The sequence below is a fragment of the Alosa alosa genome, chromosome 12 (genome assembly GCF_017589495.1).
Source record: "Alosa alosa isolate M-15738 ecotype Scorff River chromosome 12, AALO_Geno_1.1, whole genome shotgun sequence".
Classification (NCBI taxonomy): Eukaryota; Metazoa; Chordata; class Actinopteri; order Clupeiformes; family Clupeidae; genus Alosa; species Alosa alosa.
The window spans coordinates 24,833,752-24,843,403 of record NC_063200.1 but is presented as its reverse complement, the minus strand read 5'-3'; the positions used below and the strand labels follow the sequence as shown (position 1 = coordinate 24,843,403).

Sequence of the window (9,652 nt, the reverse complement as noted above, 5' to 3'; positions counted from 1 at the left end):
CACCAAGTTGGGAATAGTAATCCGTTTTTTTCCGTTCTGGTGGGATTTTTTTGTGATGAGGCCTTTGAAATGAGAGAGGGTTTCTTTTCCTTTTTTCCCCTAATGTGGAATTGCTGACATGTTTTTGGTCTTGCAGAGAAGGAAAATCGCCCAGCAGGTATTGTTGCTGAGTTTTGAAACAAATGGATTCTTATGTACGCACGCACACATTCGACCACGGCCGACACATGGAAAGACATGCACACACACGCTTAGTATGAAGACCACATGGGCATGCGCTCACACAAACATTCGGCACATGGGGTAGAATCTGAAGAACAAACAAGGGTACCCACACAAACACACACACACAAACATAAACACACACACATACACACACACATCAGCCCTTGCATACACAAAAGTAAAAACATACCCCCTCTACACACAAACACACACATGCTCTTATACAAACATAAACATCTATCCAACTCCGCTCACACAGTAAGCACACAGACCCCTCTCTCCTTAAAATAAAAAAACATTCACACACAAACACACAGACATGAGAGGCTCCCGGTGGGCCCCCAAGCCAGGTGACGCTCTCATGTGATGTTTTCAATTAAGCATCATGGAGGGGGGCCCGGTTTGGGGAGGGGGTGACCACCAGACCCCTGGAGCAGGTCAGACTGCTGGAATGAGACAAAAGCAATTTTGCCCAAATCAAAGTAAATACGCTGGTGGGGATGTGATTAAGGGTGCGCAGAAAAAGACCCGGTATGTCAGAGCCATAGACTGTATATATAGAACGGTCAGAGCAGACGGCCTCTGAGCCCTGTGATTCAACCCATCCTCCCCCTGCAGCGGCGTGGGCCTGGGAGAGCTGGGGACAGCCAGCGCTCGGAGAAACACAGACCGCACACACAGCAGGGAACCGGGAGGAGTCGGAACATATTGTAGTTCATTATGGGCTTACACACACACACACACACACACACACACACACACACACACACACACACACACACACACACACACATATGTAGCCTACTTACACACACACACATCACACACACACACACAAACACACACACACACACACATACATAGCCTACTTACACACACAAACAAACACACACACATACAGAGAGAGAGAGAAGAAAGGTTATGTTTTGTGTGTGTTTCATGATATTGGTATAATATTTCCTTTGTCCCCACCTACAGACCTGTTTATGCCAAGCTTGCGTGTCCAGGCAGAGGTCTAGCTGCTCAGATTGCAATCTTTATGATATTTATTTCCCATCCATTCCCTGGGTCCACTGGCTGGAGCGCCGTGCACAAGGACTCCCAAAAAAGGTGCCTGTTATCGGGGTGCCAGTCCTGAGCCAGGGCAGGTCCTCAGCAGCCAATTTTTACGAGCACCAGGTGTTGGTTTGGGTTGTAGGCACACGGAGGTGGTGTCGGTTGCAGGTGGCGAGGCTATTTGGAGCCAATCGAAAGTTCAGGAGCAGGTGTGGAGGTGGGTCGTGGGCCAGCTGAAGTCTGAGTGGCAGGTGCTGGTGCTGCTCATGGCCAATGGCGTTTCAAGGAGCAGGTGCCGAGGTCGCTCAGAGCCAATAAATGCTTTGAGAGTTTTTTGGTGACCGGGATGTTGTTAGGCATCAAAGCAGGCATGGCAGGTTGTCCTTCAAGCTATTTCAATCAGGGAACAGCCCCCCCTCCCCTCCCGCTCCAGAAAAAGAAGAAGTCTGTTATTTGTTTGGGAGCTCAAAGGCAAAAATGCAAGGCTTGTTAACGTGGTGGGACTTGTACAAACAGACGGGGCACACTGTGATTTCCCATAGCAGACAGACAGCGCCTTTAAAGTGATTCAACAGCCCTGGCACGGATGGTGCACTCGTGGAAAAGAGATGTGGTGTTGGCTGAGGACGGATGGGGTGTGGGGGTGGTGGTTAGCTTTGTGAAGTGCTCTCCTCTCCTCTCCTCATTATTCAGTCTCTCTCTCTCTCTCTCTCTCTCTCTCTCTCTCTCTCTCTATCTATCTCTCCTGCGGAGTGATCCGTGAGAGTCGCGGCCTCTGGCTCCTCCGCACGCACCCCCTCGTCGTCTCGGTGCTCCTCTGACAAGGGCGGATCGTGTTACGAGTCGTGTGAAGGTGGGCCCGCAGGGAGCGGAGCTGCCACTGCACCTTTTTCCTTAAGACCTGAATGAGCTCGCCATTATGAAGGGAACAAAATGAGGGAAGGGGGTTGCGGGGGTTACAGCCCCAGGGGCGAATGTTACAGCGAGCCAGAACATCTCACACTGTGAGGGCCAAGTGTGCGTTTGTTCTCCAGGAGGAGGGAAGGCGGGAAACACTGATTATGTCTTTTGCACAGCGTTCCCAGACAAGGACAGGGCACTCTGAGGTGTCTAACAACAGGGCAAGTTCCTACAGCATGCGGTCAAGCAAAGATTGAAATCTGGTAATTAGATGTCTTAGCAACAGAGAAAAGACAAAGGTATATAAAGAAAACTGTATAAATTTCACGAACGCCTAGAAAAGACTCGCTAGCGCAACATTCTCAACATTTTCTTTTCAGGCCACACACACTGTTTCATGACACTTGAGTCAGCACGTTGTACCATTACAACATAGTGGACATAAAATCAGTCGAAATAGCCAGTAATGCACCTAGCCTCTTTTCCAGCGCAGTAAAAAGGATGAGGTATGTGTTGTAACTGGTACTCCGCGTTCCCAGTCGGAAGGATCACATCAACACAGTTTCTTTCCTCCCAGGGTTGCTCTCGCTGTTTTCTTTGAGCACAGCAGTGATAAGAACATTTGTCATGTCTTTCAATGGAGGACAAATAGTGCTCAACTCATGAGTGCTTTGGTGTGAGAAATGACCATGTTTTTGTACCCTTTGTGTGTGTGTGTGTGTGTGTGTGTGTGTGTGTGTGTGTGTGTGTGTGTGTGTGTGTGTGTGTGTGTGTGTGTGAGTGTGTGGGTCATGGGGCGAGTGTTGAGAGACCAAGGGGGGGGGGGCGACATCTGGTGTGGATTGCCTGCTCTTAATAGTAAACATGCCTATTAACTGTGTGTGTTTCAGCCTACACCGTCGCAGAGAATGGGAGACGGAGCTGCCTGAGGCTGAAGGTTTTCGTCAGACCAGCCAGTAAGTCCTCTCAAGCCCTCACTGGGATCCAGCTGCACTGGATGCACAAACATGTTTTAGACCTTTTCTACATTAATTGAATTATTAATGCAAATGCAGTATATGTTTGGAGGATGGGTGTTTTTATTTTTTTTTTAATTAAACTGAAAAATGAGTGTTCTCACACTCTGTGAAAATGTTGTGAAAATCATCAAGGATCTCATCTCTTTCAAAGAGTTTTTCCATCTTCTTGAGCCTTTAAACATTGTAGTGTTGTTTGTGGAGGAGAGCATCATCAAGGTTCATTTTTTGTTGTTTTGAGTTTTGTTTTTTGTCTTTGCAGTCTCTCTTTTGTGTTGTTGGGCTTTGTTTCCTGTGGCAGCCTGAAGGCCTAAGCACATGTGGTGTGGAAACCCTCTTGTTGCATTTAGTTGTTGAGCCACATCAGAGCCCAAGATTACAAGGATATTGTGCAACTTTATTGGCCAAAACACGATGAGGCTTTTTCATCTAGGATATGTTTTTATAACACCAACAGGGGGGTTCTTGCACAGAGATCAGGGCCCGTATTCACAAAGTACCACTAAAGGGTTCTCCTGTGAGTTCTCTTGAGTTGCACTGAAAGTTTATAACTACATTTCTCATGAATTGTATTCACAAAGCTGCAATAAGGAAAAGTGAGAACTTAACTAAGGGAGAGACTCCATTGCTTTGGCTGACGTCATGTTTCATGCACAAGTTTCTCATGCACACTTGCAATGACCTCTACAATTGGTTGATGAGAGGTCAAGTCTGTGCCCATGTGCTTCGTTGCCTACTTCAATGAGCAATAAATAAATATTTCACATGGGCTCCAAAATGAATAAAAATGCAGTATGTTGCCAGTCCCTGTAAGCCAAAAATAAATGTGTTTTGAGTCACAGAAAAGGGTGTCATTAACCACTTACAAAATTGAAATGAATAAAAAACATTGACAAGTAACTTAGGCTTCAAAATCATGAAGATTTGAGGAGTACATTCGGCTCTCAAACCATCTGGGCAGGTCTACTGACTGCGCTGAAACCACAACCTCAACTGCCCTACCACATAGTTCCAGTCATTCTCTAAAAACCATCTGATTCTAATTTTTCACAATACTTGTAGCTGTCTAACCTATTCAAGGTGTTTCCAAACAAAGATCTTTAAATAGAGTTGGAGTTTATTGACCACTGTGTACAGTGTTTGATTCCCATTACTCACAGAACTAACCAAGCTCTCTTGTGTCTTTTACAGACAACTGTGTGAAAACTATCACTGTTCATGATCAAGTGTTTGACGTCAATGACAAAGTGGATAATTCTATAGAGCCGCGAGGTTTGTATGGGACATCCCAATTCCTTCACTCTATTTCTCTGTAAAAGATTCAATAGATTCTTATGGTTTGTGAGTAACTGTGCTTCATATGCTGTATTTGTATGCAAATGTGTTCAAAATGCCACTGCATTCCTTATTTTCATTATTAGTTTGATTTCAGTTGGGCAAATGTAGTGAGCCGGGTGCTGCAGGTGTCTTGCTGACGTTTCTGGCCATTAGATCCCCAAGATGTTTTTTCTCACCTCTCTGAGGGGCTTAATTAGTGGTGGGGAGAGACACCTGGTTTCAGTCGTAACATGCGTGACACTCTGCTCCTCTCTCCCGTCCCCACAGACGACACGAGTCATGAGTCGGCCGAACCCTCCAGAGGGGACGTCAACGCGGCCGCCCGCTGCAGGATCCCTGCCCTGCTGCTGGCCACAGCCCTGCTCCTCCTGGCAGCCCTCGCCTCGTTATAGCCTCCAACCCCGGGGGAGCGGACACACACACACAAACACACACTCACACACACACACCTGTGAGGAGGGCCACTCGAAAAAGGAGCACTTTTTTCAATCCAGTTTTTACTCATCTCTCTCTGTCGCTTTCTTTCTCTTCTCTCTCTCTCTCTCTCCTTGACTCTCTCTCTCCGTCTGTGACTCGCGTCAGTCGGCTGGGATCCACGAGACGGCCCTCTTTTGTTTTGTTTTTTTTGGGGTTTTTTTTTCTCTCGTGTTGCAGTTGCAGTAAGATGCCAAAAGTGTTTTGACACTTCAGTGTTTCTAATTGTCCAACGGAGTCATTTTTTGTACTGTCTCCCTTTCTCAGCTAACACACACAAATACGCCCCTCTCCCCAATACACACACACACACGCATATGAATTAACTTGCTCACACATCTCTGTCAGTTTCTATAAAAATGGGTCTGATGGGAAGAGAAATGGACATTGTGTGGACTGCCTCAGGTTTGTCTCACTGGAGGACTCTTACTAGTGTGAACATGGAGGCAGTCAGGCGACCTTGAGTGCCCTGACCATACGGACATGAGAGTGTTTCTTCTTCTTCTTTTTTTTTTTGAACATGGACGCCACCACCATGAAGATCGGATGATGGATATTGTTGGTTGGAAACATATCACCACTGTGTGTGAGAGGGTCATATCTGGGCTTTTGTGATGAATAGCTTATGGGGGACCTTTGTGGAGGTGGGTGTGCTAATTTGCTGTATTGTTAGAAGGAAGGAGGAGCGGGAAAGAGAAGCACTCAAGTGTGTTTGTTTTTTGTATGATGTGTATAGTAAAGACAGGGGAAGATGCATGCTGCATCTTTGAAGAGCATTTCATATAGAGTGAAGCATTCAAGTACGGCCTTGCTCCATAATCTGAGTAAATATCCTAATTAGTTTTTTTTTTTTTTTTTTTTTTGGCAGAACAGTATTTTCCTATTTATTGTTCAGATTTTGTTCTGTTCCTGTTCTGTCATTGCCAATTGTCTGTATGCAGGTGGAAAAAAACAAATGCCCAGTTTTTAAAATGTAAAAAAAACCTGTTTGTACTCAGTATTTGATGCAGACACGTCATGGTTTGAGCTGAACCAGTTGTCAAGAAGAAAAATCAGGGATGAAGAGTATGGCTTTTCACCATATTTGCCATAGGCATCATCTGTGGTAGTTTCTCAACAGACTTTTTTCATCTGATGTTCGGGTCCACATTTGAATGAGTAGAACACCATCTGTAATTAAGTGCTTTCAAATGCAGCAAGCCAATCCACCCCCATCCCAGACTCTTTATAAACATGCATCAGCTTCAAGTTTGCATTTCTCTCCCAATCAACATGTTTTTTTCTTGATTATCATAAGCATACATAATTATGGGTATTAGGAATGATTAAAAAAAACACTGCTTTCAGGGATTGATACATTTTTAAGCATGGAGTTAACATAAAATAAATTATTTTTTTGAATCTTTGACAAAATAATGGAGGATGAAGTCGAAATTAGTTTTTTTCAGCTTTTGAAGTGCTCGCACACACCTAACCTACACCTCCCCCATCCACCACCCACCCCACCCAACCCCTCCATCCCAAGTATCGTGGTGCTGACTAGCCTGGCCGTATCATGCCTTCTGCACTGAAACGCTGCCCAAGCATTGACTGAATGTTTGTGGCTGGTGGCTTAGGCAGCTGACAACCGTCCGTGATTTAATGGACCCTTTGATGTTGTCCAGAGTGTCAAAGCATGCAGCCCACATACTGGGAGGCCTTGTGCCGGGTTATTTCTGGAATTAAAAAAATCAAGTCGAGCAGGGGAGGGCTTGTTGTCCAGTTCAGCTGTGGAGTAGCCTTACCACTGCAAAAAAACTCGGCCAGGAAACAGAGCGGGGGGGATTTGCTTGCAGAGAGAGTAACGCTCCCTCTGTGATCAATAGAATTGGCTTTTTTTACATACACACACACACACACACACACACACACACACACACACACAGAGAAAACCAACCAAGGGGAAGCATTCGCTACTCCCCCTCCTTCTTGCATCCCTGCAGTTATCAGGTGCAGTTAGCCTGTGGTGGTCCTGCCAGCACTGTCGCGTTGTTGCTTGTGTGATACAGTGGCGGTTTTCTCTTTTAAGATTTTGTCGGTCGCTCTTCGTTCCAGGTGTACACGTAAAACATAGCAAAATAGACGCTCTTTGTAAAGCCGTCATTCAGTGTGTGTGGGTGACGGCCCTCTTGGAGTAGCACTGCATTAGTTAGGTTTTTAATATAATTATCCAGACATGTAACACAGGGGAATGCGAATCCGCTCACTTTTGTGGATACTGTGTATCCGTAGCTAGTCTATATAACATGCAGTGTTAGTGCAGCAAGATGTATTTTGTACCTCTCCTGAAGGACAAAGAAATAAATAATTGAGACACATAGCAAGAGTGAAAAAAAACAATCTAATAACATTTGATATCAAAGTATTAATTTCATTTGGATGTGCTTTTTGTATGAGATAAAGAAAACAATGTTATGGTTCCTCTTCTCTTGTACCCGATCTGTACAGTTTGTTCATTTGAATGAGGACTATCCTAACTGTCCAAAATCCCACAGATTGTTTTATAATTAATTGATTTAACCCCAACCCCCACCCACCCACCCGAAAAGTCCTTGGATGTGTGTTTGTGGTACACTGCATTCAGACACCGAGCGTTAGTGCGTCACCAGTAGAAGTGCACTCCAAATAAAGTGCTATTATCCCCCTCCCCTCCTGATCACACCTGGGTCACTTGAGTAGACTTGTGCTCGTTTTAAGTGTTGATGTCTGTGAATGCTTGTCTGAAGCTTCACATCTATCCGTGTTGAGTCCTTGCACTTGGACAGTCATTCCGTTCCAGGCTGCCCATTTTATTTTTATTTTTATTTTGTCCTTTTTGTTTTATTTTATTGTACTTTTTGTTTACAGACGCCTCTCCAGAATGGCCTTTGTATGTACTGTGATGTGCTATTTTCTATACTGACTTCACACAAGAAATAGGAAGAAATGTCAATTTCGTTTTCCTCTCCTCATGTACATTAACTCCCAACACAGACTATGTTGCTTAGTCATACTCGTGGACGTTTGTTTGTTTGTACACAAAGCAAAAAAACAAAAAACTGTCAGAAAATGAAGGTATCTTATTAGTGCCACAGCTCAATCAGTGCTCGACGTTCAAACCCTGTGTCTTGTAATGGGGATGGGTGCTGTTCTGCTGAATGGAACTAACATCTCTTAAGTATTTGTGTTTTTGGCCTCGTGCGTCTGTTCCAGTTTGTCACCACACCCTCCTGTGTCATGGAACATCTGTCTCTCCTCCGAATGGGGAGTAGTCCGTCTACTACCTGTCCAGGAACATATGAAAATTGTACAGATCTCGTAGAGATAATGCAGCCAAAATGAGAAACAGATGGAACGCAAAAAATGACGGAACATTTTTTTTTTTCCTGCCAGTGGATTCCTGCTGTGGCTTTGCTGTTACTGTCTTTGAATGTTCCTCTGTGACAGGGCCGTCCTTGCACCATTTTACATATCCAGTCTGTGCCGGGCCAACTTCAACTGGACAACAACAGTCCTTTTATGAGTTATTCATGTCAATCAAATGTGGTTCAGACAAGCATTTTATGGGGGACAGATCGTCTCTTGTTACTCTGATGGTGCAGTGATGACCTACTCTGTGGTATGAACACCGATTTATATCTCCAATGGCCATTGTTTGTAAATACACTTGTTGGAGCAGCTATGACTAATTACAAAAAAAAATTAAATAAAAATTCTTTGTCATTGTTGTAACTTTTGGTGTCTTTTCCATTTCTGTGTGTAAATGATTTGCTGTCTTTTAAAACAATATCTGGCTCGCAGATTAGATGAAAAGTCAAACTCAAGGGGTGTGCTCAGGCAGAGCAATATAATTTCAGTCTCCTTAGGTGGTAAAACACCACTCTGGAAAGCACGGTGAACAAGAGCAAAATGTTCCAGTTAGTCTCATAAATGCTGGTTTCTCTCTTGTTTGGTTGCTGAGAAAGAAGGGGGAAACATTAGTATGAAACCACTGAAAAATGTTAATCGTTGTTTGTGCAGCTTGTGTTCATCACAGTTTTGCAGAACAAACATCAATTGCATGACTTATCTGATGGAATACTGACAGGAATTTCAATGAGCCAATTTGGGTGGAATTTTAATTTTGCTACATGGAATACCCCACAAGCAACCATTTTGTCTACAATGTGGAACAGCAAATTAAATATGTGATAGTCTGTCCTTTATTATTGCAAGTAAGATCTGTGCACCCAATATGCATAGCCACTCTGAGCCTAAAAAGAAAATATTTATTGAAGGAAAGATCTTGAATCCAGTGTTTCTCTTCAACTTTCACAGGATGTCTACGCAAACCACAATGTCTTATCAAAGATTTAGACTACCTCCTGTTGGATGCCCTTGAAAGGTAACCAAAACGCAGGAGAAAAATAAAGAGACTTTTAAGGGCATTCCTGGTATTTTGGTGATCTGACTTGATAGCACCTGGTCATGTTTACGCACCTGGATGTGGCCTCTGACAGAAGCCGACGGTAGCGTGCCGGTAAGCGCTGGCGATGTCCCACTCCCGAGGAGCCCAAATGGCTTCACGCCACAATTAGGAGAGACTGTGTCTTTTATTAAACATCAACACCAGATCCGCAGTCGTC

The 9,652-nt window shown here is 44.3% G+C and overlaps 1 pseudogene; it reads left to right on the top strand.

Moving 5' to 3' along the window:
- The window catches only part of LOC125304982, a 58,857-nt pseudogene extending 50,098 nt beyond the window's left edge, over window positions 1-8,759 (top strand).
- The last annotated feature ends 893 nt before the right edge of the window (window positions 8,760-9,652 follow it).